General features: G+C 39.0%; 1 protein-coding gene across 4 annotated transcripts in view; it reads right to left on the bottom strand.

Moving 5' to 3' along the window:
- The window catches only part of zmiz1a (zinc finger, MIZ-type containing 1a), a 156204-nt gene that overhangs the window by 107607 nt on the left and 22662 nt on the right, over nt 1-25935 (bottom strand). For all 4 annotated transcript variants that reach the window (XM_055171100.2, XM_055171105.2, XM_055171099.2 and 1 more), the window contains exon 2: nt 11324-11441. The gene's annotated coding sequence lies outside the window, so the exon portion shown is untranslated. The remainder of the gene's footprint in view (nt 1-11323; nt 11442-25935) is intronic.

Genomic DNA, 25935 nt, shown 5'->3' with positions numbered 1-25935 from the left:
TCTCGCACACGCGTTATCTTTACTTCTTGATGCCCGGCTTGCTCTCTCGCTCCCATTCATTCAATCAACTTAAGCACATGGACTTTTTGTCTGCGGTCGGGGCGAGGGGTCAGCGTTTGGAGGCCAGCCTTTAGACGCAAGCTTTTGAGATGGATGAGGTTGGGGCATCGGCTGGAGCCTGAACACAACCCAGAGACGACCTCAGACGTTCTCAATTAATCAGGTCACGGTGCAGGGAATAACTCACTCTCTGGTATTTGGGTCTGGACCGTACCACGATCCACTGAGGCGCATGCTGCCACACTGCAATTTGCTTGTCAAAACAGTGGAAAGAGCGTTTGGGCGTATGCGCGAGCCTGTGAAACATACAACGATGTAATCAGATAGCTTGGGTTTACATTTAACCTTCACAGTTCAATGGGTCACAATGGAAAGCATTAAAACTTCATATCAAATATAGAAAAAGCTAATCGGCCATGAAAGATTTGGTTAACATTAATACTACTAACTAGGGCTGGGCAATTAAGGCAAAATATTTTGAGTTTATTGTTATATTTATATATAATGTACATGAAAAAACTTTTTTGGAACATTTTTGAACTCCTTAATTTCAAGCAACATTCCATACCGTAATCAGAAAGTTTAATAGCTTGAAAACTGAACAAATATCCGAGGTCTGTTTCCTTCACTGCACACATGCACACAAACTTTAACCAGGGCTTGGATGCCTTTCAAACTCTCTTCTTTTGAAAACCATGTGACTATAGGAGGCCTCGCGGGACATGAAATGCCCTGCTGCTGCTTTTAAAAGCGTGCCACATTGCTCCTTCCACTTAGACATTCAGAAACATCCATATTGATACTACTGTATAAAGTTTCCCCGCCGTCTTCCTTAACTGCTTTGTTTTGGCAGTTCTAAGCAAAACTAAACGCCTTACCACATTTGCAGGTGCTTCTGGGGGCCCTGAAATCAAAGGTGGCGCTAAGACCCAACCAGAGGTGTCTGGGAAGAAAAACCAAGGAACCTTGAACATCTGTCTTCCCTTACGGAGGACATAAACAGCCTATAGTCTGAAGGAGATGATGTAAATATAGGATTGGAGAAGTATGCATAATCTGGATCTAATGTTTCAGGATAATTGCTGGCAGATACGAGTAAAGTGGAGGTTTATCAAGTGAGAGCACTCAATCTGCTGCACAATACCGGCTAGAGATCCCATATAAAAAATGGAAGTCCAATAAATATACATTTTCATGTTGGCATGGGCAGAATTATAATAGGCTCCGATTTTATATCCAACAGACTGTATCCGTAAATCAACTCCAGACAGTTCTGCCAGTGAGCAACACCAACACTACGAACGCCCTGAATCATCAGCAAATAAATGAGAAATATTCAAATAATCATTGCGGGCCGGGCGAAACACTGTGCTGTGATAACTCCAGGCTTTGTTTGAGTTCAGCCCTCAACCCGATTGTTCCAGACTACGATCTTAATATTAAAATGACGGTTCTATTATGCCAGCTAGATTCCTTCTACGCATATGTGCTCTGATCTGCCTGAAGAACATATATCTCAATCTGTGCATCATTGTGTGCAAGCGATGATATCTGGAGACATATTCAGATAAGTAATTCACATATCCTGTGCAGATGAATAGTACGCAGGTTTGTAATTGTGTAAGCAATGCAGTGATTTGTTTCTGTTCAGTCAGACCCTGAGGGCTGCCACAACTCACACAGCCCGGGACTGCCAGGAACTACACAATTTGTGATATTATTCAAATGAGCACATAGTTTTCCTGTTTACTGACACAAACGGGAGGGAGACACAACAAGATTAAATCATTTAGAAACAATCAGCCCCTGTGCACAAGTAGCATTTGAAATGCATCGCTCAAATTATTAAGAGCCATTAATGCACGTGTCCACTTCTGACGCACTGTATATTACACCCATTTATCATGGCCGCATGGCCTGGCAGAGTAAGAGAAAACATCTTTTATTATCATATAGCTTCATGTCAGAGGAAGAACACATGTTTGTGCATTTAATTGTTTGAATGTGACAAACTCTGAATAGAACAGAACACAAATCTTCCTCAAAAACAAAATAAATATCACTTCATCTCAGTATTTACTCCTCACTATAGTCTAACAAATGCTGGGTTCGTCCCCTTTTGACCCAAAATTTGCTTTTGTGTGTAAAGTACTATTCGGACGGGATTAGTTTTACATAGGGAGGTGGGGTAAAGCAATTTTTGTCTTCTCAGTGATTTTAGTCCAGTCTGAATGCACCATGTCAGTAATCATTACGGACAATGTCAGTTAAGATTACGGCGACTTTTACCTTCTGTAAAAAGGTCCGGAGAAAGGTAATACTAATGCAGTGTGAATAGACCAGCTGTAAATATACACGTAAATTGCGTCATTTCCTGTTAATTTGCGGGTTTCCTTGCCAGGCCACTGATGTCAGTGATGTAAATATTTGAAATGAAAATTAATTCTTAATGTCTAATGACATATCAGGGCCATTTTATGATTAATTGATATAAATTTCTTACATACTGTTCCTTTAAATATAAAAGCACTGTAAAAAGCATTTACTTACATAATCCCGTCCAAATAGGGCTTAAGTGTGTATAAGTACATGTTAATGATATGCAAAAGGTACATACCCTATAGTAAAGTAACGCGACTTAAGCCCTATTCGGACGGGATTAGTTTTACAGGGGTAGATGGCGTAATGTATTTTACCACAGGACGTCTGTAATATTTATGGTCAATTCGGACGGGATTAGAAATCTCAGTAAAACATTCAAAAGTGGTAGGGGTAACTCGATTGCGCAGCGCGTCACCTCTCGTCGTCATTACCTTGCTTCTTGATATCAGATGTGCAAACAACATAAAACAGGCAAGGAAAACGCAAAACACTGTTTAATTTCAGTTTGGGGAGAACGTCAGTTTCGTGCCTCTAAGACGTAAATTTGATTTTTTTTGCCACTGACTCATTTTTCCACATAGGACGCAAGTAAATCCTTCTTTAAGTGCTTTTATATTTAAAAGAAACCCGCAAATTAACAGGAAATTACGCAATGTACGTGTATATTTACAGCTGGTCTATTCGCACTGGATTAGTATTACCTGAGGTAATTTCTCTGGACCTTTTTACAGAAGGTAAAAGTCGCCGTAATCTTCACTGACATTGTCCGTAATGATTACTGACATGGAGCATTCGGACAGGACTAAAATCACTGAGAAGCTCTGATAAAACTTGCTTTACCCCACCTCCCTATGCAAAACTAATCCCGTCCGAATAGTACTTTATTGTCTCAATGTAAATCTCATTTCTTGGACTACAACAAACACCGGATTGTAGGCAACACTTAACTTCCTGGGATTGGTGATGTATACAAGACCGACATTATCATAATTCCTCCTGCTTTGGACTGTAAATTAATTCCTGTCAGCATTGCATTGTGAGCGAATCTATCAAACATGTTAAGGAGCGCTTTTAAGATCAATGAGCTTGGTACAAAATCAGTGCGTTTCAGGAAGACAGGGATATCTGGAGCTACAAAAATGTACGCTAGTGGAAAATAATGTGTTTTTTGAACCATAAATAGCGCAAACACATTGTATTAAACCAAATACATAAAAATAATGTTGTTTTTAGCAATGAAATAGGTGCCCTTTAAAACAACAGGCTTGCTAGTTTTGCTAGTAAATTCAAAATTGTAGTTTTGACCTGTGATAAGTTGACATAACTTATAAAAACAAGTTGAAATTGTTTAACTTAATTTGTTAAAGGTCCTGTTCTTCCTATGTTTTTGAAGCTTTGATTGTGTTTACAGTGCACAATATAACATGTGTTTATGTTTCACGTGTAAAAAACGCGGTATTTTTCACACAATTTACTTTTCCGTATACCACTGTTTTTACTGTTCTTAAAACGAGCTGACGTCTTTCTTGTTCTATTAAGTCCCTCCTTCAGAAATACATATCGAGTTCTGATTGTGTAGCTTTTTAGTGTGTTGTGATTCGATAGCAGCTTAACTTGCCGTTAGCTTAGCTGGCGGGTGACTGACGTTTTCCTGTGGGCGAAGGTTAATCAAAAAACTGTCCTTCTGACATCAATAAAGCAGGAAGTAAAGGACTGTAGTCCAAACCAGCCGTTCGCTAGACTTTGAAAGGTGAATTCTGTTAAAGAAAATATATCGCTTGGAATTCACTGCCTTTCAGCTTGATCATTTTACAGGTATTATTTATGCTATTATAGCAACATTAATTAGGGTTTATAAAATGGGATCAAAAAGAACGTGACCTTTAAGTTAAAGTAACATAAAAATTATGTTGATTTGACAAAAATGCTGCGTTTTTTACAGTGTGTAAAAATTCCTTGTTGCACTTAAAGGAACAGTATGTAAGAAATTTATATAAATTAATCATAAAATGGCCCTGATATGTCACTAGACATTAAGAAATCATTTTCATTTCAAGTACTTATATCAGTGACAACAGTGGTCTGGCCAGGATATTGCCATTTAAAAAGTGGAGTTGCAGCCCTCAACTGATGTTTATGTTGTCATTTTGTGTATTGACCACCAGTTGGGTGATTGCAGTACCAGTTTTAGCCACAAGTTTGTGATTGCAATACCAGTTTTGGCCACAATCCTACATACTGTTCCTTTAAATGCTTGTTTAAACAACTTGAATTAATATCTTATTTAACATTTTTTGCCTAGTTAGAAGTTGCTATAAATGATAAAAATAAAGTTGTAGTAACCTAAGCCCATTCAACTTTCTTTTCTTAATTTATACCAACTCTTTATTAGTCAAGGAAGTTGAAATTACTTGTTAATTTAGGGCGTTTAAGTGCCACAAGGAATTTTTTTACAGTGTATCACACAAATTTTTCCTTCTTTTTTGTCTTATGACTTGCAATGATAAGAAATGTTAGTTCGGATAGGTGTTCAAGGTGCATTTCTGTGAATCAGAACTAGTTTAAGTAAGCAGATTTAAATCTCAGAATCACTGATTGGTTCCAATACATTGAATTTTTTTTTTGCTGATTTTTTTCAACCAAGGCATAATATGCAAAATTAAGAAATATATAAAAATATCAACCTTTCTGAATGTTAGCTGTGTCACTGGCAAAAACACAGCATGTCCAGAGATAAGATGAAGAACATCCACGCCTGAGAATTCATTTTCTTTCCAAAAAGAGGCATCATTCCAGATGAGTCACTACATCTGTCCTGCATTGCACAGTCAGTGCTCTTCATGAATGCATTTCTGGCATGGGCAGAAGGATATTTTTGCTTGTTTCAACACCTTCCATTCAAATGGGGGTGTTAAACTTAATCCGAGCCAACAATAAAAAGAAATTATGAAAGCAAATCTATGGCAAATCGTTACAAATAACCACAAACGGCTGGAATATAGGCACAAATGCTGTATTATTTGACCAGGAGTGTAGTTAAAGTGTTTTAAGAATTGTATTTATTGTCTTCAGTTATGAAACTAGCTGTCACAGGTGCAGACCTCTAATACTTACAATATAAGGAAATTGTTGGAAAGATGCCTACCGGCCAAAGCTTCATTACCAACAGAGTAAAAAAAATAAATAGCTTTACACAGACCGAGATTAAAAACGGAGCATAAATTGCAAAAAAAAAAAAAAAAAACACACAGTTTCAGGTGTGTGTTTTCTCTTAGGTCTAAAAGGGAAGTGAAATGCTTGGTGCTACAGGAGCAGGGATGTTGACTTTAATTCTTGTGGTGTGAGCTAATCCTGTGAGTGCTGACATCCTTTTCTTTATCAAATGAAGCATGTGGCTTGTACACATGCCCGGAGAAAACCTCATCGGCAAAGTCATTTCTAACTTTGGGCTTTGTCCTGTAGTATGGCAGACAATGAAGATGTTAATATGATATTGCCGATGCAGAACATTGAGCAATATTACGATTAAAATTATGTGTGGTTTTTGACTTGCTGCTTATGGCCAAATCACAGCTATGTTGATATTCAGTAATGCTGCTTGCGTAATCCTGCCTTACTAAAATTTATATAATACGACTGGTTTGTCTGTCAAAGGTAAAATCCATGTTTAAAAAAAACACTATCTAAGAGTAGAGTTAACATATTGCCAAAAAAATGACGTCTTAAGGCTGAAATAATCTGTTTTTACACATACGCAAGGGTCAGCCAGATAAAGATGAAGTATGCGTGCACTGTACACTGTTCGATTGTGCGTGTAAGCTGGTGTTCGCGTAATAAAACAAACTATAGTGCAGGTTTTATAAGCAGGTCACTGCCAAAGTTGGGGACTCCAGAATCATGTTGTTAAAGCTCACGTAACACACGCTGTTTCTGCATTTCTGATGTTAATCTGCAGTATCTATAGAGTAGTATTACATCCTTTTTATCTCCGAAGAGTCTTTAGTTTAATCAGATTTATAAAAGAAAGATTAGCTTTACCGAATCTTTCCGATAACGTACGAAAAAGTGAAGGAGGAGTTATACCGCAGGAGGAGCGAGTACGAGTCATGCTACACTATACAACACTGTTTTAACTTATGATTCACTACATGTTCGTGTCATTTATATATAATATGCACACGCCTATTTCCAACATAAGACAGAAGTCTGTCTTACCGCGTGCAACTCGTCATGACACAGTTGGGAAAATCCAGTGCATCAAACACACACGCAAAACTCCGCTGCTACCCCGGATAATAAACTATATCCATTGTTTCCATAAGGTTGGCTTTCTTCTCCTAACATCCAAAAACACACTTCTTCTTTCGTGCCATTGTTAAGTTTTGAAATTAAACAAAGATTTGTCGCGTGATAAGATGTTTGCAAGTTCTAGCGACTCCCGCTGATTGACGGGTGGGCGGGGTTTTCTGGGGGAAGTGCCCATATAAAGAAGTGATACATATAGAAAACCCCTGAAACGTCAGCTGGACCTGTAATCGAAAAAAAATTTACGAAACTTGTACAAAGTGCATTCGGCACAGATATACTCTGGAACACGCCCAACTGCTTTTTTGACACTTTGCCTACGTTTAGCATAAGGAAACAACTCTATAACTATGTTAATAAGTCAGAATGCTTGAAATACCATTGAACCGCCCCTAAGAAAGAAAAAGAAAACAGTGAGTAGATAAACACAAACGGCTAGAAGGAGATGAGAAGGAGAAGAGAGGAGAAAAGACCTGTTGAAAGCCCATTTCAGGAAGTATTGCTTCTGCTTTGCTTTAATGAGGTTAACTGTAAACTCATGTTCAGGATGGTCTCTTTTTACAGAGAGCACTGAAAGGTTTTCCGATACCACAACCGTGCCCCCCGTCTCAGTACAAAGGAAGTTTAAGATTACAATTAGACTTTAATGAATGGCATATTTCATTACGCACAAACTAATTAAGAAGTTACATTTGGGATAAAAACTCTGGCTGTGATAAGCATCTGCTTTAGTACCACAACAGATTGTTCAGTCCTCAGAGCTACGTGTTGCTTTGTTTTAAGAGAGGCAAAAAGCAGAATAGCAGATGCACGCTGGAAAAGGGTTGTTGCTGGTATTTGTGCGGCTGTTGGAACGGTGCCCTCTCCGCTGTGTCAGTGTTCCAGGTGGAGTGTAGGAGGGATGGCTGGTGTTCTGGCTTTTGTAACGGGCACCCGTCTCCACAGACTGACGTGAGCGCACTAATCGCTTTAGCTGATCCCGCTGGGCTGTGTGTGAGGCAGATGTTTGTCAGGACACAGCACTGCTCAACGTTCACACTGCACTAAGCGAGATTAAGCACCTTTATTTATTTATTTATTTAATTCCATCTCTATACGTGCCATCGCCTGCCCCAATTCTTAAATCGCTGACAAACGGCAAAATAAAATCCTGCTAGGCTGGAGGAATAGTTGAAAGTTCTGTTACTAGTTGCTTATGTATTTCCAATCCAATATGACTTTCTTCCATGGCACACAAAAGGAAAAAGAATATCTTGGATGCTCTTTACATATAATGAAAATGAATGAGGACCGGGCTGTCAAGCTCAAAAATAAAAAAATCCATGATGTGTCCAAACCTAAATTTGAGAAAAGTATGCAATATGTAATGATTGGTTTGTTTTGGGTCCAGAAAATCCAGAAAATTTACTCACCACCATGTCATCCAAAATGTTGATGTCTTTCTTTGTTCAGTCGAGAAGAAATTATGTTTTTTGAGGAAAACATTCCAGGATTTTTCTCATTTTAAAGGACTTTTATGGACAACAACACGTAACAGTTTTAATGCAGTTTAAAATTGCAGTTTCAATGTAGTTTCAAAGGACTCCCAAACGAGGCATAAGGGTCTTATCTTGCGAAACGATTGTAACCTTTGACAAGAAAAATAAAAAATATGCCCTTTTAAACTTCACAACTTCTCGTCTATCTCTGGTCCTGTCATGCGCCAGCGCGACCTCACATAATTGCGTAATGACGTGGAAAGGTCACATGTTACATATATGAAATGCACATTTGCGGACCATTTTAAACAATAAACTGACACAAAGACATTTATTAGTATCATTCAACTTACAACAACGTTGGAACGGTCCTCTTTCTCCACACTTGCAAACATGAGGGCGTAGTTTCGAATACGTCCTCCGTGACCTCTTGACGTGATGACGTATTGTGTGAGGTCGCACTGGCGCGTCACAGGACCGGAGGAAGACGAGAAGTTGTTGTTTAAAAGGGCATATTTTTTATTTTTCTTGCCAAAAATGACATTCGTTTTGCTAGATAAGACCCTTATGCCTCGTTTAAGATCGTTTAGAGTCCTTTGAAACTCCGTTGAAACTGCAATTTTAAACTGCATTAACACCGTTACGTGTTGGGGTCCATTAAAGTCCATTAAAATAAGAAAAATTCTGGAATGTTTTCCACAAAAAACATAATTTCTTCCTGACTGAACAAAGAAAGACATCAACATTTTGGATGACATGTGAATAAATTATCTGGATTTTTTTTAAGAAAGTGGAGTAATTCTTTAAGATAATTGGTCATTCACAAAATCTGAATGATATTGGTTTTCACTCACTTTTTGGTCCAACCACATTGAGTTGCAGGTCCCTGGTCATTTTAAGTAAATAACAACATTCATTTTGGTCTATTCTTCTTCACACAAAGTTATGACTTTGGAAGATAGCATGCAAGTCATTTGGACCATTTTACAGTGTATTTTCAGATGCTAACAGCCCCAGTCCTCATTCGCAGTGTAATACACAGCCCACAGAAATTTAACAGAAATTTCTTTCCATCATCAATTTCCAACAGTGCCGATAGGGGCAAAAAGCCAAACACGCAATAAGACAAATGTTTACGAGACAATGACAAGGCTGCTCGATCATATCAACGCACAACCTTCTAAGGTTGTGAAAATATTTTCCTGGTGCGAGTAAAAAAAAAGAAACATTTGAAGTGAGAAACCCAAGACTCTGTCATTTGATCTCCCTCCACTTTCTTTCTTCTCTGTTGTTCCATTATGCAGGTGCTGGAGCCCTAAGGGTACAAGGCATCCGAAGGACTAGGCTGTGTGCAGATGCGGCTACACTGCGCATAAACACTACCAGATTTTTCCCGGTCCATCCAGCCCTGCTATATATTACTCACAGCCTTCCAATTTGGCCAAATCAACCCAGCATGTTCCCTTACGCTTGTTGTGCTCACATGAAACGGGCATAATCATAAAGAAAAGGTAAACATCTCATGGCTTATGGCTGAGAATGGGAACGGCCTACTGCCTATATGGAGGGCAGTGAGCAAAGGTCAACCATTATCCAGATGTTATGCACTTTGTTCTAAGCTGCTTCAAATGTTGTTACCGTATGGCACTTTCCTGTGAGTTTTGAAAGATTAGTACTTACATTCCCTTATACAATTACTTTCATCCACAGCGACTTACAGTGCTTTACAATGTATACATTTTAATCAGTATGCGTGTTGCCTTGGTTCAAACCTATGAACTTTTGCGTTACAAATGCAATGCTCTGAGAAACCACTGAGATAGACAGAAGCTTATAGTGATCATATAAACCTTACCAACACATCTGGCTTAATAAAAGCAGTCAACTTACAAGGTTTTTTTAATGGCTGATGGAGAAAACAGGGCTAATGTTTTGCGTATAGTGTCTCAATATACATAATAGCTGGCCAATCGGCGGACACTGCGCCTTTCAGAACGATGATCAATGCGCTTCAGGGACGCAGGGCTTTAAGGAGCAACAATTATGTAAAAAAAAAAGCATTTACATAACTTGTCTGGGTAATATACTAATGCTGCAATAGCTAGCCTGTCTGGAACGAGCAGATATTAAACCAAAACACTGTGTGACACTTGCATTACATGCGAACGGCCCCTACGCTAATAGGATCATGTTTCTCCCTCCCTGTCCCGTGCTCGATCCCGAGGACAATGAGACAAACAGACCCAGTTCCGGCTGCCGTGAAGGTTAACACACCACTGATCTACTGGTCGTCCTTCAACGTGATGCCCAGCCGATGCCTGACCAACGACCACCGGCGGAACCCGTTTAATCTCCTTATCCATTTACATATATACATATATAATCTCCCAAGGGTTTTTCCCTCCTAGGACTTTTTTCCCTCCTGGCTAAAAAAGTCAGGAGGTTTTTCTCCTAGGGGGTTTTCAACCTCGAGGAGTCAGCCAACATTGGCTTAACTTAGCACCCTCTTCTATATGTTACATTATTAATACGCTCGCTTGTAAAGTTTATTCATAGCCCCTGTATTTAGCTACTTATGTTATCTGTCAATTTTTTCCATTGCTTCGATTAATGTAAAGCTGCTTTGAAACAATTACCAATTGTGAAAAGCGCTATATAAATAAAATTGAAATGAATGTACTGTATTTGGAAAATAATGTGTTTTTTGAACCATAAACCATGCAAACACACTGTATTACACCAAATACACTAAATAATGTTGTTCTAATGTAAAAGGGGCTCTTTAACACATGGTGTTAAAAGAAACGCCTTTCTGGTCCGGTTTCAATAATGGGTTCCTGAGCCCAAAGGTTGGAACAAAAAGGTTGGGAACACCATTTAAATGTGTAAAAACACCATTAAATCACTAGGCATTCACAGACAAATGTGGCGAATGTGATACATTAGCTGTACGGCAAAGAGAAAGGACCATCTACTAAATTTAAAGCCACTAATTCAACGTTGAAACCAACACATTGGACAAGAAATGAATTAAACCGTGACATTTCAAGAATCGTCTGTAAATATTTAAAGATGCATGGTTTGAAAGCAATGCTGACCTGTGTGTTCTGTAAGCTGGGAGTCACGTCAGCAGCCCCCCCTCCCCCTCCCCTCCCTTCATATAGTCCGTGGGGAAGGTCCCTCGGTCGCTCACGTCCAAACTAGGGTCCACTGCACCTGCGAAGAAATAAAAAACACATTAGACATTCAGCTTGAAACCAGAGTCTCCTCACATGGGACGCCGAATAATTCACTGTACAAGTATACTCCAGATGATCTGACATTTCTCGATCTACTGATGTATCCTACACAGGTCTGTTACGGCAAGTTTTGTTCGTGTTGCACTGGGACTGTTCAACTAAAGCAGCATCAAACACAGCACCCCTAAATACGTTCTTCCAAAAGGTCATCAAAGCCACTTTGTCGCACCTAATCCAAAATTCATTACAAATAGCAGTTACCGCGGTTTAATACGATACGTTTTCTGAACGGCTGGGTAAGCCCCTTCACACTTCACTGCAAAGTAAGAATGTAGTGTAAGGGTGAGTAAAAAATGGAGAGCGATACTTTACGTCATACTAAAAGAGCCATAAACATTCAAAGTGGCACGTGTCAGCACCAAATTGAATTTACAGAGCTCACAACTCATCGCACATTGGCAGGTAAGCCAATTAAGTGGCCATTAACCCTGTGAAAGGGATATGGGCGGAGAATCTTTGGTTTCTTGGCATGAACAGTCACCTCGTGGCTGGGTACTGTGGCAGTTTTCTGACTGACAGCAATGGGAAGGTCATATGGTAATGTGCGGTATGAATCTACAAGTGATAATGACAGAGCCCTCTCATCGTACCCGGATCAGATGGCTGCTAACTGGATTGGATGGCTGACCGGCACTGCTCCGCTGCTGAGAACGGGATCGGGGAAAGGCAATGTGCAGCAATGTTAGAGATGGAGCGAACACAGGAACGCTGTGTGTCTGTTGCACCGGTCAAGTTGCAAAAAGTCAGTCAGATGGAAAAGAGCCAAGTTGTTGACGTATCTGAGCAGCTGTTGGGCAAACCTTGCGTTTCCATGCAGTTTTTCGAGCCTCAGCATAACCAGTGGGGATGGATCTATTTCAGCATTTTATTAATGGTGATTACTATGGCATGCATTGATGCTACAATTGCTCATCATTTCAAACAAACCTTTAAATTTAAGTATCACATTTCAGGATGACGCTGTAGATGTGAATGATACCTCATATCATGCGCTGGTTGACTTTTCTAAGGATTTTCACCAGGGGACAACATAGGGAACAAGCTATTTCTAAGAACCAAAATGTCAAAGACTCACGGGTTCAATCGTTCCATCTGACCTGTACGCAATCACCTACCACACATCCAAAAACACGCCCGAGCAACGACCCTTAATACCCTTGCATCATGGCAACTATTTTGCATATATTCTGAATACTGATATGAACGATCACAGTCAGGAATCTGTCATTACGTCAATGCAAAGCATCGACTTTAGTCTTTGTGCAAGTGGAACAATTGACCGTTTTACAAAAACGCAATTAGACGCTGTGAAATGAGAACACGCTTCACTCCAGGAGTGTAAGATTGCCATTTCTGCATATTTGAACCCACTAGAAGGCAATCACTGAAATATGCAAACATTCATGAGAAAATAAATGTAGTGGAAAATTTGGTGCATGTCTGCAATCAAGCTTCACGTGCAGATCTAGAAAGGAAGAATGGAGCTAAGACAAATCAAAGTCATATTGAATATCAACTGTATATCAATGGGGTTCCTGAAAACCATCAGAATACACCTGAGAAATAGCATGTGTCTAGATATAAGACATTCAGAAGTATTTTACTTTTACTGATACAAAAAACATCTACATATGCCCTTAAAATGCGTCAATTTTTCATTGCTCTTACTGTAAACACTGCAGTGAAAAAGTTTACATTGCCAAACTTTAGACTTTTAAAGTGACACTCCACTTGAAAATAGGCTCATTTTCCAGCTCCCCTAGAGTTAAACATTTGATTTGTACCGTTTTGGAATCGATTCAGTCGATCTCCGGGTCTGGCGGTACCACTTTTAGCATAGCTTAGCACAATGAATTAAATCTGATTAGACCATTAGCATCGCGCTAAAAATAACCAAAGATTTTCTATATTTTTCCTATTTAAAACTTGACTCTTCTGTAGTTACATCGTGTACTAAGATTGACAGAAAATTAAAAGTTGCGATTTGCTAGGCAGATATTGCTAGGAACTATACTCTTATTCTGGTATTAATATTCAAGGACTTTGCTGCTGTAACATGGCTGCAGGAGGCGCAATGATATTATGCACCGCCCGAAAACAGTCCCCTTGGTAACTTTCAATGGCAGGGGACTATTTTCGGGGACTGTGTAATATCATTGCGCCTCCTGCAGCCATGTTACAGCAGCAAAGTCCTTGATTATTATACCAGAATAAGAGTATAGTTCCTAGCAATATCTGTCTAGAAAATTATAACTTTTAATTTTCTGTCGGTCTTAGTACACAATGTAACTACAGAAGAGTCAAGTTTCAAATAGGAAAAATATAGAAACTTTTTGTTTATTTTTGAGCGCAATGCTAATGGTCTAATCAGATCCAATGGACTATGCCAAGCCATGCCAAAAGTGGTACCGCCAGACCCGGAGACCAGCCGAATGGATTCCAAAACGGCAAAAATCAAATGCCTACCTCTAGAGAAGCTGGAAAATGAGCATTCTTCTTAAAAAGTGGAGTGTCCCTTTAAGATACATTACGATGAATATGACATCACTTCACCTAAAACATCTTAAGATGTAATGTGTACTTTTTATTTAACAACCCTGCACAACTACAATGATCTGCTTTAATCCATTAAAACCATTTTTGTGGGCCGTTGCAGCCAAGTTAGCTAACTGTGGAATATGACAAGCTCTTTTTATTTGTGTAATGCGATGCATCCTAAAATTCTGGCTTTGAACGTTCCAAAAACATTTCATGAAAGTGATTTTCACACAACCAATACCAAATTGAATTTAAATCAAATATATTATAGCCAGTTAGCCAAACCTTAAATCGTGACATAGGGGAAAAAAATCTATATAGTCAGCAGTGCAAACAGTCGATAATTGCAAAAGGAAAGTGAGGCGTGGGGGTGCAAACATCATTTGTTAAGGTGAAACAGCACATCACCTCACTACAGTACTTCTACATGTGAAACACGAGCTGGGTGGCAGAACTCTGGAAAAAACAATAATTGATAATTTACATACAAATAGAAACTGTAAAAGAATGGGTTCAGTCTAAAAAAAAACTGAGTGTTTTGAAGTGGCTCTGGCATCCGGCAAAATCAATTCACACTATGAAGAAACCATTTACCTCAGCTCAAGATAATGTGCCTTACTATGAGTTGTCAGATAGTTATCAGTGGGAAATTAGCTGAGAAATACTATTTCCCCGTAAAACAAACAGGTCAAGCGTTCCACATCGCTCCCTAATCAGTGATATCATCATCTGAAGCTCCAAAAGCAAATGTCAACAATTGAAATTGATTTGGGTGGCTTCCTCCAATTGGTCACTTCTAAGATGTCCTGGGGATACAGCAGTATATAAACACTTATATGACTGTTATGTAGCCACTTCTGCACAATAAAAAAGCCTTTGAGTGTTGCAGAACATCACACCTTATGTTTCTAAGAATCTAAAAATAGTTCCCTTTGTTTTTCTTAAAACCACAATGATTTCCAGCTGAGAAGACAACAACATGTAAGCCACTTGCGAGTTATTATAAACACAGAGGCACTATCAAGGCATTGCTCTTTTAAGCAGCACGGCCAGCCTGTCCAAGCAATTTTGTGAGTTTGTTCAGGAAACCTGTGTGAAAACAGTATATAATTGCTATTTCATTAGGTGTCGCAAGCTGTGTGGACATTATACACATCAACCTGCAGCTTACAACAGTGCTTTCTTCTTCCCACTAAAGAAATGGAGCCATTTGGTTCACAAATGCACATACCAACCCCACATGTAACAGTAGCACTTTGCATTGGCCTGGTTTTCAACACAGCCAGTGCAGAGGACAGATGCTCATGCCAGTCATAACGAGGCTCCTTCAGGAGCCTTGTAAAAACAAGTCTCTCATCTCACTGACACAATCATACTTGCTATTTAAAGACAACTGTTTTTTCTTTGCTTCTGATTTGATCAGATTTGCCTTTCTATTCAGTAAATGCATTAAAGTCTGGTTCTTAAAGCAAACGTGAACCCTAGACATTCTAGCATGTTATCACAGGTAATTTATTTCTATTTAGCTTTTTAATTGATAAAGAAAAAAGAAATTTGCTCGATTTCGATAATTTAGATTGATAGTGTGTTGAAGCGGAATTTTCGTAACGGTCTTTGATGGACTCATTTAACTAGAAAGCACTGCGCGAAACTGAGTCATTAGCTCCACCCACTAACCACTGATTGATGCACCCTTTAGGCTGCGTTCAGACCAGCTGCGTTAGAGGGGTCAAGCACGAGTGATTTTAATGTTAAGTCAATGTAAAGATGCGTTGACGCGCGTCTGAAAGTCTCGCGGCGTGAATGAGGCATTTAGTACGGTAGACGCGATTCCCCCTCATTTGCGTTTTGAGCGTATTATTGCGAATTGAGCGTTTCCGCGGCAAACGTGTGAGTTAAAAATTTTAACTTCGGCAGACAAAGGTGCCACGTTAACCAATCAGGAGCTTGCTTTAGTAGTGACGTGATTACAGGAAGCGAGCGGAGTCGCAGAAGCCCCTCCCATGACGGGAATTTCCACGTGAATGTCTCGATGACTGGAATTTCACACACGGCTTTCACGCGCAAATGAAACGGCTTTCAAGCGGCAAACTAGACACGGTATACGCAAATTTGACGCCTCAAACGCGGCTGGTGTGAACCCACGGTCAGGCTTGTTTGACTTCATGAGGCGCCGCAAGAACCGACAGCCGGATGAGGTAAGAGTTCTACGAGAGCAATTTAAAAGCAAACTCCTCCGTATGATTTTGCGAATCGCTCTCGCGGTACTTTGACGTCATCCGGCTGTCGATTCTTGCGGCATGAAGTCGAACAAGCGTTATAGCTTCTTTTACCGCTCAACCTGCTCTCAAACCAATTCAAGTCAACTTGAAGTTAGCCAGCAGACGAACCCAACTTATCTCAACGCGACCCTCAGTTGACACATGAACTAACAGATTACTCGAAAATTAGAATATGCATCCAGCACTTTTCGTCAGGAGGACTCACAGTTTTCCTGCGGACTCAGTTAATGTAAAATGGTCAAAATATCTAAAACATAATTTGGCTTAGTTGTTGCTTGTTTTGTGTAACTACGGTAAAAGAAAGTTATTATCATCTTATTATTATGAACACGAGCAAAGCAAGCTTACGTTAGCTCATCCTGTGCAGCTGTCAATCAAAGAACGATATCATCTACTGTCAATCATCTCGCCTCATGACCCGCCCCCATTCAGAACATACAGAATATGTAGTCGTGCATTTTACTGTAGCAGTTAAAAGCTTTACTTATTTATATGGAGTTAGTACATTTGATGGCAGCACAATCAACTACATATACGTGATGAATATAGTGTTGGAGAGTAATGTTGTTATAGGGTGGAGTTCGGCTTAAGCATCCTAAAGCAATTGTTGTTTCATAGGCAAAGTTATTGAACTGCAGTTTGTCATCATTTTGACTTTTATAAATTATATCAGCCTTTTTCCGTTTTTTATTGTCATTTGTCACTTAAACCTAGACTGAACCTAAACAAGTTGTACCACGTATAACAAGGATAATGGTTTTAAAAAGATAACCATATCTGGACATAAACACTTCATAAATTACTGAAGGGTGTAATTATATTAGTAAGAAATGAATGTTTGTGGCCTGGTTTACATTACAGGTCATAATTTTGTGCCTGGACAGTAACTCACATTCATGTTTGTTAAATGACCTACATCTGTCATCTGTGTGAAGAGACTGTCGCTCTGAAGAGCTGCGTGAGCTCATGTGTTTACCACACATTCACCACACTCCCAACCGAATGTACCACAGTTAAAAATGCCACACCTATTACAGCTAGTTACTACTTAAAGCATAACATGAAATGTCTTTCAAAAACCAAAGAAATGTACAGAACCTTTTTTTTTATGTTGTTTACATTCAATTCTTGAAAAAGTGGAGCATAAAACTGAATGACCCTAAATTTGCCCATGCCCATTTTAAAGGGAAATATGTTTATCAAAGTCTGTCTGCATTTCTTGATTCAGCAAACACTTGTTTCCAAAAAGAATCACAAAGCATTTAACATCTAGTTCCTAACAATAAGTAGTTTGATTTAAAGTAGATTGTTGTAAGTGCACGTATATACAAACAACAAATACCATAACTGTACAACAGTCCATCCATTATGTAAAATGAAAAACAAAAACAAATGCACATTAAGCCAAATTGCTGTCGCTTGTTAAATTCTCTCAAATAGATAATTTCTCCAACATACTCTCTAACATTCCAATTAGGTCTGCATAACGATTAATCACAACTAATCGTTTGCAGAATAAAAGTTTTTGTTTACATCATATATGTGTGTGTACTTTGTATAATAATTATCTATATAAATACTTACACATACATGTATAATTATAAGAAAAAAATATTTATATATTAAGTGTATATATAAAATAATAATAAATATATTTATTTATATAAATTATATATATATATAAATATAAAAATGTATATACACACACGTAAATATTTCTTAAGTGTGTGTGTGTGTGTGTGTGTGTGTGTATTTATATATACATTATTATTATACAAAAAGTACACAAATATATATAATGTAAACAAAAACTTTTATTCTGCAAACGATTAGTTGCGATTAATCATTATGCAGACCTAATTCCAACTGTACATTTTTTGGAAGTTTCCTAAAATAAGGGGTTCTCAAAATGAGGTACATGGACTGCCACCAGGTGGTAAACGGCACATTTACACTATTTAAAATAGGATGAACATAGCTTAGTGGTTGAGCATTGCATTAGCAGCACAAAAGGTCATGGCTTCAAACCCACAAACACACATGCTGATAAAAATGTCTACCTAACAAAACATTTGTAAGACTTATGCATAGCACGTTTACATCAGCAGTGGCGAATAAAAATAGGTAGTGTTAAAATACTATTTTATTTAAAACAAAAAGCCAGGGGCAATCGACACCAGCAAGAAATATTATTCAGCCTGACCTCAAAATCTGCTTCAGCATCTCTGCTTGATTTTTTGAAGGTTAAATAGAGGTCAGCATGGTATTTATAATGATAATTTGCACCAATTCCAATACATATAAATACTGCATTGCAAAATTTAAAATGGTAGCTAAACAGTGTATTAGATTTCAAAGCATTTGCTGAGGGTCTAACAGACTAACATCACCAAGAATTATCATAAACACAAACATTTTGACCTCAATAAAAAACGCATGATGACTATGATACTCACAGTCCTAATGTTTAAGCTATTATAATAGGACAAAGCTGGAAATACATTTGAAAGAACATCGATGGTGACTAAATTACACCATGTAGGCTCTTGGAATCTTGTTTAACACAAAAAATAACTCTGTATTCCAACCTTATCTACTACATACAAATCTATCATATCAGACATCTTGTGCATACCGAGCCTCATGTCAGTGATTCAAGCAGCAAATTCAAAACAAACATGATGGGAATATAAAAATCAGACCCCATGTTAGCATCTCTATTCTTTCAGCTCCATTTAGTCCCATCACATTCACATTCTGTTTATTTCTACTGTAATTAACAGAGGCCTGTCTCTTACTGAGGCTCTGCATAGAGGTAAAGGTACATTATGCAGCGTTTTGCTATGCTAATCCAGGTAATTTGCTTCATGCTGAGCACACTTCCCCGGCGTCTTGATTAACGTTTCATATTCCTGCATTAGTAACCCGATCGAGATATGACACGCGCCATCTCGTGTATTAGTTCTTAGAAAGACCACTTTTCCTGAAATCCTTCATTTGGTCAAAGATTGCTCAATTCCCTGCAAATCTGCACATTTGGGAAGCTGTTCAGCACAAAACGCGTAAGCCTCTTTATAGCAGATTGGAACGGGTGGCCGCACAAGTCCACGGACAATCTGAGCCTGTTTTTGCGGATAACAGTCCCTGCGTCAGATACGCATGGCCTAGATATAAACCAAAACACTACCAGATAGAAAACGGCACCGGGGCACTGTGTTCATTCACGCGAATCTCTTTATGAATAACACCGGAGGGGGGTGTCAGAGGTCTTATCAAGAGCAAAATGACTTATGATGATAGCAGCAGAGCCCTTATTACGTCAACTGACACCATAAAGACATAAAGCACATTGAGCTGTTATATAGAGTAACTATAGAGATAGTCTTGATCTTTCTGTCCTGGAGGAAGAACAACATGATTAAAGTCAAACTGTTGGAAATATAAAGATTTCTGAGAAATCTGTAAGGCAAAATTTCCCCCCATATTCTCCATCAACCATGATAATCTCTTGGCTCACCGTGCTTGAATCCTGATCTGTCTGAGTGGAATCATGCTGTTTGATTCATTCATTTGTGTGCGCCTGTCAAAGGGAGTGCTGGAAATATCTCATTTTCCTTTCAGCCAATACCTCATCCGTCAATGGGAACAAAAGGTCAGACACATTACAGTGGTCTGAGTGAGTGTGTTCAAACCCAACCGCTGCTAACCTGAGATGAACAATAACATCACCTCGAACAGTAAATATAATTCATTTCAGGGTCTAAATGGCACGGCGTTGCCACAGGGGGAAAACAGTTCTATGGAAAAAATTAAATGTTTTACACAATACTCAAAAACCTTTGTTTACCTTAGCATTAGGTAAAAATTGCCCTTCAACGAAACAGCTCTTTTTTGTGTGTTAGTCAATAGGAAAGTGATAATATAGAAGATCCTTGGTTCTTTCTTTAGCAATGAGATGAAATAAAAACACAGATAGAGACTGTTGGTTGTATTTTTCTTCTTGTAATCTCATATGTGCTCAGATTTTCTAAGACCAAACATGAATTCCAGCATTTCTTATCAAATTCATTGAGCAATGCTAACCGTATTTACTGTACTTCATAAAGCTCTACATTTTTACTGTAGCTCTACACACCTAGATAGGTATATATAGATAAGTCAATCTAAGGCTCCACATATGTACGCATCCGAAATTTTGAAATGGTCCGGTATCAGACGTCACTCCAGGATACCACGATTCATAAACTGCAGAGACATATATTTTCTAATATATTTATATTCCCGAAAAATAGGCTAACATTTTTACAGGTTTTTAAATGCATTTACTTAATATTACAGGTTTTTAAACTATAGTAACTAGTGCTGTGACGAATCGCAGTTGATCCGTGATTGTTACGAATCACGATCAATGGTTCGTCTCGCATACGATTCGCGGATTAATACGCAAAATTAAATAGGGAAAGTTTATCATTTGCCTGTGTTTCAAAGGCTTGCAAATGTTAACATTCACGTGATTTTAAACAATTTAACTCTTGATGTGTAATCTTTATGTTGCATTTACACCAGCCGCGGTTGAGGCGGTAAAAACGCGCTATTCAAGTGTAGTTGGACGCTTGAACATTTACTCGCTTCATTCATGCCTGAAAGCTGCACGTGAAATTCTAGTCATTCAAGAAATTCACGCGGAAATCCGCGTTATAGAAGGAGCTTCTGCGACTCAGCTGAGATTCCGCCACTCCGCTCGCTTCCTGCAATCACATGACTACTACAGCAAGGTCCTGATTGGTTAAAGCGGCACGGAAATCCGCTGAAGTTCAGGTTTTTCAACTCGCGCGTTTCCTGCAGCAATGCTCGGAACGTGCCATTCGCGCCGCTCCATTCGCGCCGCGCTTACCGCGTGTACCGCAATACAGGATAATAATCCGCATGTAATTGCGTCTTTGCATTGACTTAACATGTAAATCACCCGCGCTTGCCGCATACTGCGAAGTGCACACACAGAGAGCCGCGTTTCAAAAAGCTAGCGAACATAAAATCTTTCTGTTCTTGACAGGGCACACACAAACAAAATTATCTCCACAGTATTATTTTTCTAATAAAAACATTTGTTTATGTCTTAAGTGTATGTATCGATTAAAGTCAGAAACCAGTCTGTGCGTATTTGGTCTTAAAGAGACAGTAACCTCAATTAACCTACTTAGGTCTGCGTCATTAATGTTAATCAAACAACCCAAGACAAAGAGAAAATCAAGTCTGTAGCTCTAAAAAAATTATAATTATATTTAATTTATACAATAAAGAAAATGTAATTATTAATTTGATTCAATTTCTGTACCTAATGCTAATTTTGAGTCTTATAATGTGCAACTTTGTTCTTTTTTTATAAATGTTTGTCATTTCTTTATTTGCTATTATCGTATTTTTCGGTCTATAAGTCAAGTTTTTTTTTTCATAACTTGGCTGGTGTATAGTCAGGTGCGCCTTTTAAGTCAGTATGAATTAATTTTGACATTTATGAGGCAAGAGACAACATTACCGTCTACAGCCGCGAGAGTCCGCCATATGCTGCTTCTGTATTAAAGTCGCAATGAAATTGAAATGAAAAACTATATATATTTTTTTAATATTGTGGGATTATTAACAAATGACTTATCTGTGAGCTTCATTATTTTTTAAAAATTCGTGTGTGCTCATAATCTTTAATCAAAAATGTAAATCTCCTCCCCTCCTCAAAACGATCTCTCTTCACTTCCGGTCAAAAGTATGGCAGGTGGGCGGGGTCCGGGAGAGGATCGCAGCGATTAGCAATTAGCAACACGACCCAACTTCAAACGATCCAATCAGATCTCGATGGATAAATTCGAATCCAGCCCTGCCTTATTTCATCTCAAAAGCCGTTTCATTCGGATATACGTCACCACGGGGAAAATAAGGCAATCGCTACTTCCGTTTCATGGCGACTTTAATGTTATTCAATGGATTCTGTAATGTGGAATGACGAGTATGCCAACTTCACGCTAGCTGGCTTGTTCGGTTATTTTAGCCTATTCAACCTTCCAGGTAAGTTCTGTATGCTATGGTTTATCGTTTAAATAACTGATAATATTACTTTAACGCACAGACATCTATTGAGCCTGCTGTTCTGTCTGCCATTGTTTAGTTGAATAACTCGCCTTTCCAAATTAAATGTCTGTTCTTCGAAATAATTTTCTAAATAAACACGACGTATAGTCCACTAGGCCTTATATATGTTTTAATGATGCAGCTTATACTCGGGTGCGGCTTATAGTCCGGAAAGTACGGTAGATTTTTCTCACCCCTTTTGCTGATCCAAAAAATTATCCGATACATGCCTCAAAAAACGTAATGTGATCCGAACCGTGAGTTTTGTGATCCGTCACACCCCTAATAGTAACTTTTAATGTCTTAGACAATGTTGACACCTGAAAGAAACATAATGGGGAGCATAACTTCAATAAGCTAGGAAAGAAAAACGTCTGAGCAATAAAATGTTCCTCTCTCTGACACGTTCACATTGCACATTTCACATTCTAAGACACTTCTGGGTAGTGAATGATATCTAGTATCACTTCTGCACTAAACTGAAGATTTAGGCAATAAAAGTGTCTGTTTTCTTGGTTGACAGGCTGAGCAGAAACCCTGGCGATCTCTTGACAGCACAGAAGATCCCAGTGATGATGCAAGCCCAGACCTCAGGCCCAGCCGCAGTGAGTCAGAGCAGAGCAGGCTGTTCGGATCACAAAAACTCGTCTATTATTACACCACACATGTCACAACTCTCAGTGGCCTGCAAGAGCTTGACACACACACCAAACAGCTGCAGACACTAATACATAAACACATCATCCTCTGAGACAACACAGAGATAATAAAGAGAGTGCTTATGTGGATACATACACAACTGATTGCAAACACTTCTGTATGACACTTTTCAATGTGCAGACTCTTACTACAACAACTGCTAACAAAGGAAGTGTGTTCGCTGTTTAAAACCATTGTGATAATTTGCTACATTTGGATAAATCCTTCTGATGATACATAGTGTAAATTCAATTTCACAACACTTTTTTAGTACGGTTAACGGCAAAGTTTTTATTTATGAAACACAACCAAAACTAATTCCTCTTAAAATCTTTTGCAAAACTATTCTTACAAAAATGATTAAATTGAATATACAAATCAAGCCTGATCTCACAATAATTCGAAAGTATTTTATAAGCTTGCTCATTCGTATGAATGCGCAAAGCTAGAAGTATAGTCCCATTTTGTTGCATACATAAGGGTCCGTGTAGAGACGCTTTCATCGGATGCACGTGTTGTCACAGTCGTCTGGGCGGAACGTAACTTCCGGTCTATTGTTTGTTTAATGGTCTGACTAGTGGCTTAACTGAACTCAAATATCTCGTCAAAAATAACTAATGTTTTGGTTTCCTAAAGATGAGCGGAGACGGGGATCATGAATCACTGATATGTGAAGGGAGGTTTGGCTGCCGATTTGTAGTTAAGAGTGTATACATTAAACAGTGCACATTTTACGCAGTAACGTTAGCTCAGTGTAGTTTTTGATACACTTTAGCTATGATTTGAACTAAGTTAATCTAATTGTTGTTTATTTTGCTTGTTGTCAGAAATAAACTACTCAAAGAGGACTTTGTTGTTATTGATTCTTTGCGGAGTTTACCGGAAGTTACGTTTGTTTCACGAAAGCAGTTTGTTTATATTGTTACTGCTGAAAGCGTCTATAGTGCGCATGACGCAAATTGCGTCATCAGAATACTTTGCATGCGTAAGTTGCGTATGCATGTATAGGAGAATGTAGTATGTAGCCCAGGAGATGCATTGCATTTTGTCACAATGCGCATGCGTTGAACATCTGTGTACAGGTACGAATCAAATAAACTATCCTTTGCAAGGCTGTGCGCGTTCGACCGTGCGCGTACATTTGCCTACACGAAAAAACAGACTATACTCAAGGCTTAAGATGTGCGAAACATGCGATTACTAGAAAAAGCAATAATGAAAACGCACCTCTGAAACAAAAGCAGGTTGTACTAAATCATGCAAATGAGATCATATGAATTCAAACAAATTAGCCACCTCGGAAAATAGTTACGATAAGATTTTGACTTCCCATAAGCTACAAAGAAATTCGTTCAACTTTCGTGAATTCTGACTGAGGTCCATTACTCGAATCAATGTTATTATGCCATGCCCATGCAGCCACCCATGCACACTGCAGTTCAGTTCGGTGTGCTAACGGCTAATTCTTCACCTTGGAACACCTCTGCGTTTCACCATGAAAGAGACGCAGTGGGTAGAAAGCGAAGACCACACACAGGTGCACGACAGCGGCAGCAGAAGTGAAGGTGACTGGACGAGACGAAGCGGGCAGGGCGGCTCTGACTGAGCTGAAAAATGAATGCAGCAAGCGGGCGGTGCTTCAGGGCCACTTTCCAGCACTAAAGACCAACAAGATCAATTACAGAGTGGAGATGTTTCTCAGCGCCACAGCGAGCGGCACCTTAATGAGAGAGGTTTCCATTACCTCCATAAATGGCCTAAGAGAGACGCACTGATGAAGCAAGAGCCGTAATAGCCTTTCTCTCTTTTCTTCCCTAATGACACTGCAAGTGGATTACACTGCCAATCCAGCCATCCGCCGTGTTTATCATTTATGTAAATAACGTCAGCACCGCTGACAGTGCGGGAAGGAGGCTGAAACTGAGGCGCGACGAGCAAGAGCTGAGAGGAGGGCGTGGCCTCTGCGGCTTTTTGTAAGGTGTGATGGGGAGGAAAATATTATCCGGTTGTTTTGATAGCTGGTGCGTTAAGCAAAACTGGTGTAAATTGTAAAATGCAGAGCTGGTCTGAGCAACTGTGGGTATGAAAAACTGTAGCTTATCCTGTTACAAACTATACCGAATATCAAACAGTTCAAATACCGTGAAACTATCCCTTTAAAGGGTAGTTGCGAAACTATAAGCAGATACTAGGGGTGGGTGATAAACAAGATTTTACCGTTTGTACACATATTTAAGCACCACAGTTTTAAAACTAGTGATTTTAAACTATTGAAACAAAAACAACAGTGCTATATCCGCGTGCTGTTTCTGTGTGAGAAGAGCGCGCAAGTCGTGCATCCACTGCTCATTAAGCTCATGAGCATTTTTTTGGCCTTAAATACATATATGCATCCAAATTCTCGTCTTTGCAAGTATCCTCATAAACATGACCATTTAGGTCTTAAGAGAAAGTAAACAGCTAAAAGAAAAAATGCATGTGTAACAGTATATTAGATCCGGACTTTGGTCTTAAAGGGGCAGTTACCTAATTTTGCTCCTGTCTGTCACTCATGTTAATCAAACAGCATTCAGGGTTCCCACACCTTAGTTAACGTCAAATTCAAGGACCTTTCAAGGATTTTCCAGGTGCAATACCCTCAAATTAAAAAACTAAATGTGGGAACACATTTCAAGTGAGAGCAAGGTTACATCCTGTTAACTTTCATGATACATTGTTACAGTTCCCTTTCGAGGGAACTCGCGCTGCGTCACTGCGGTGACACTTTGG

The sequence above is a fragment of the Misgurnus anguillicaudatus genome, chromosome 11 (genome assembly GCF_027580225.2).
Source record: "Misgurnus anguillicaudatus chromosome 11, ASM2758022v2, whole genome shotgun sequence".
Lineage (NCBI taxonomy): Eukaryota > Metazoa > Chordata > Actinopteri > Cypriniformes > Cobitidae > Misgurnus > Misgurnus anguillicaudatus.
The sequence above is the reverse complement of the archived record's forward strand: the minus strand, read 5'-3'. Positions and strand labels throughout refer to the sequence as shown.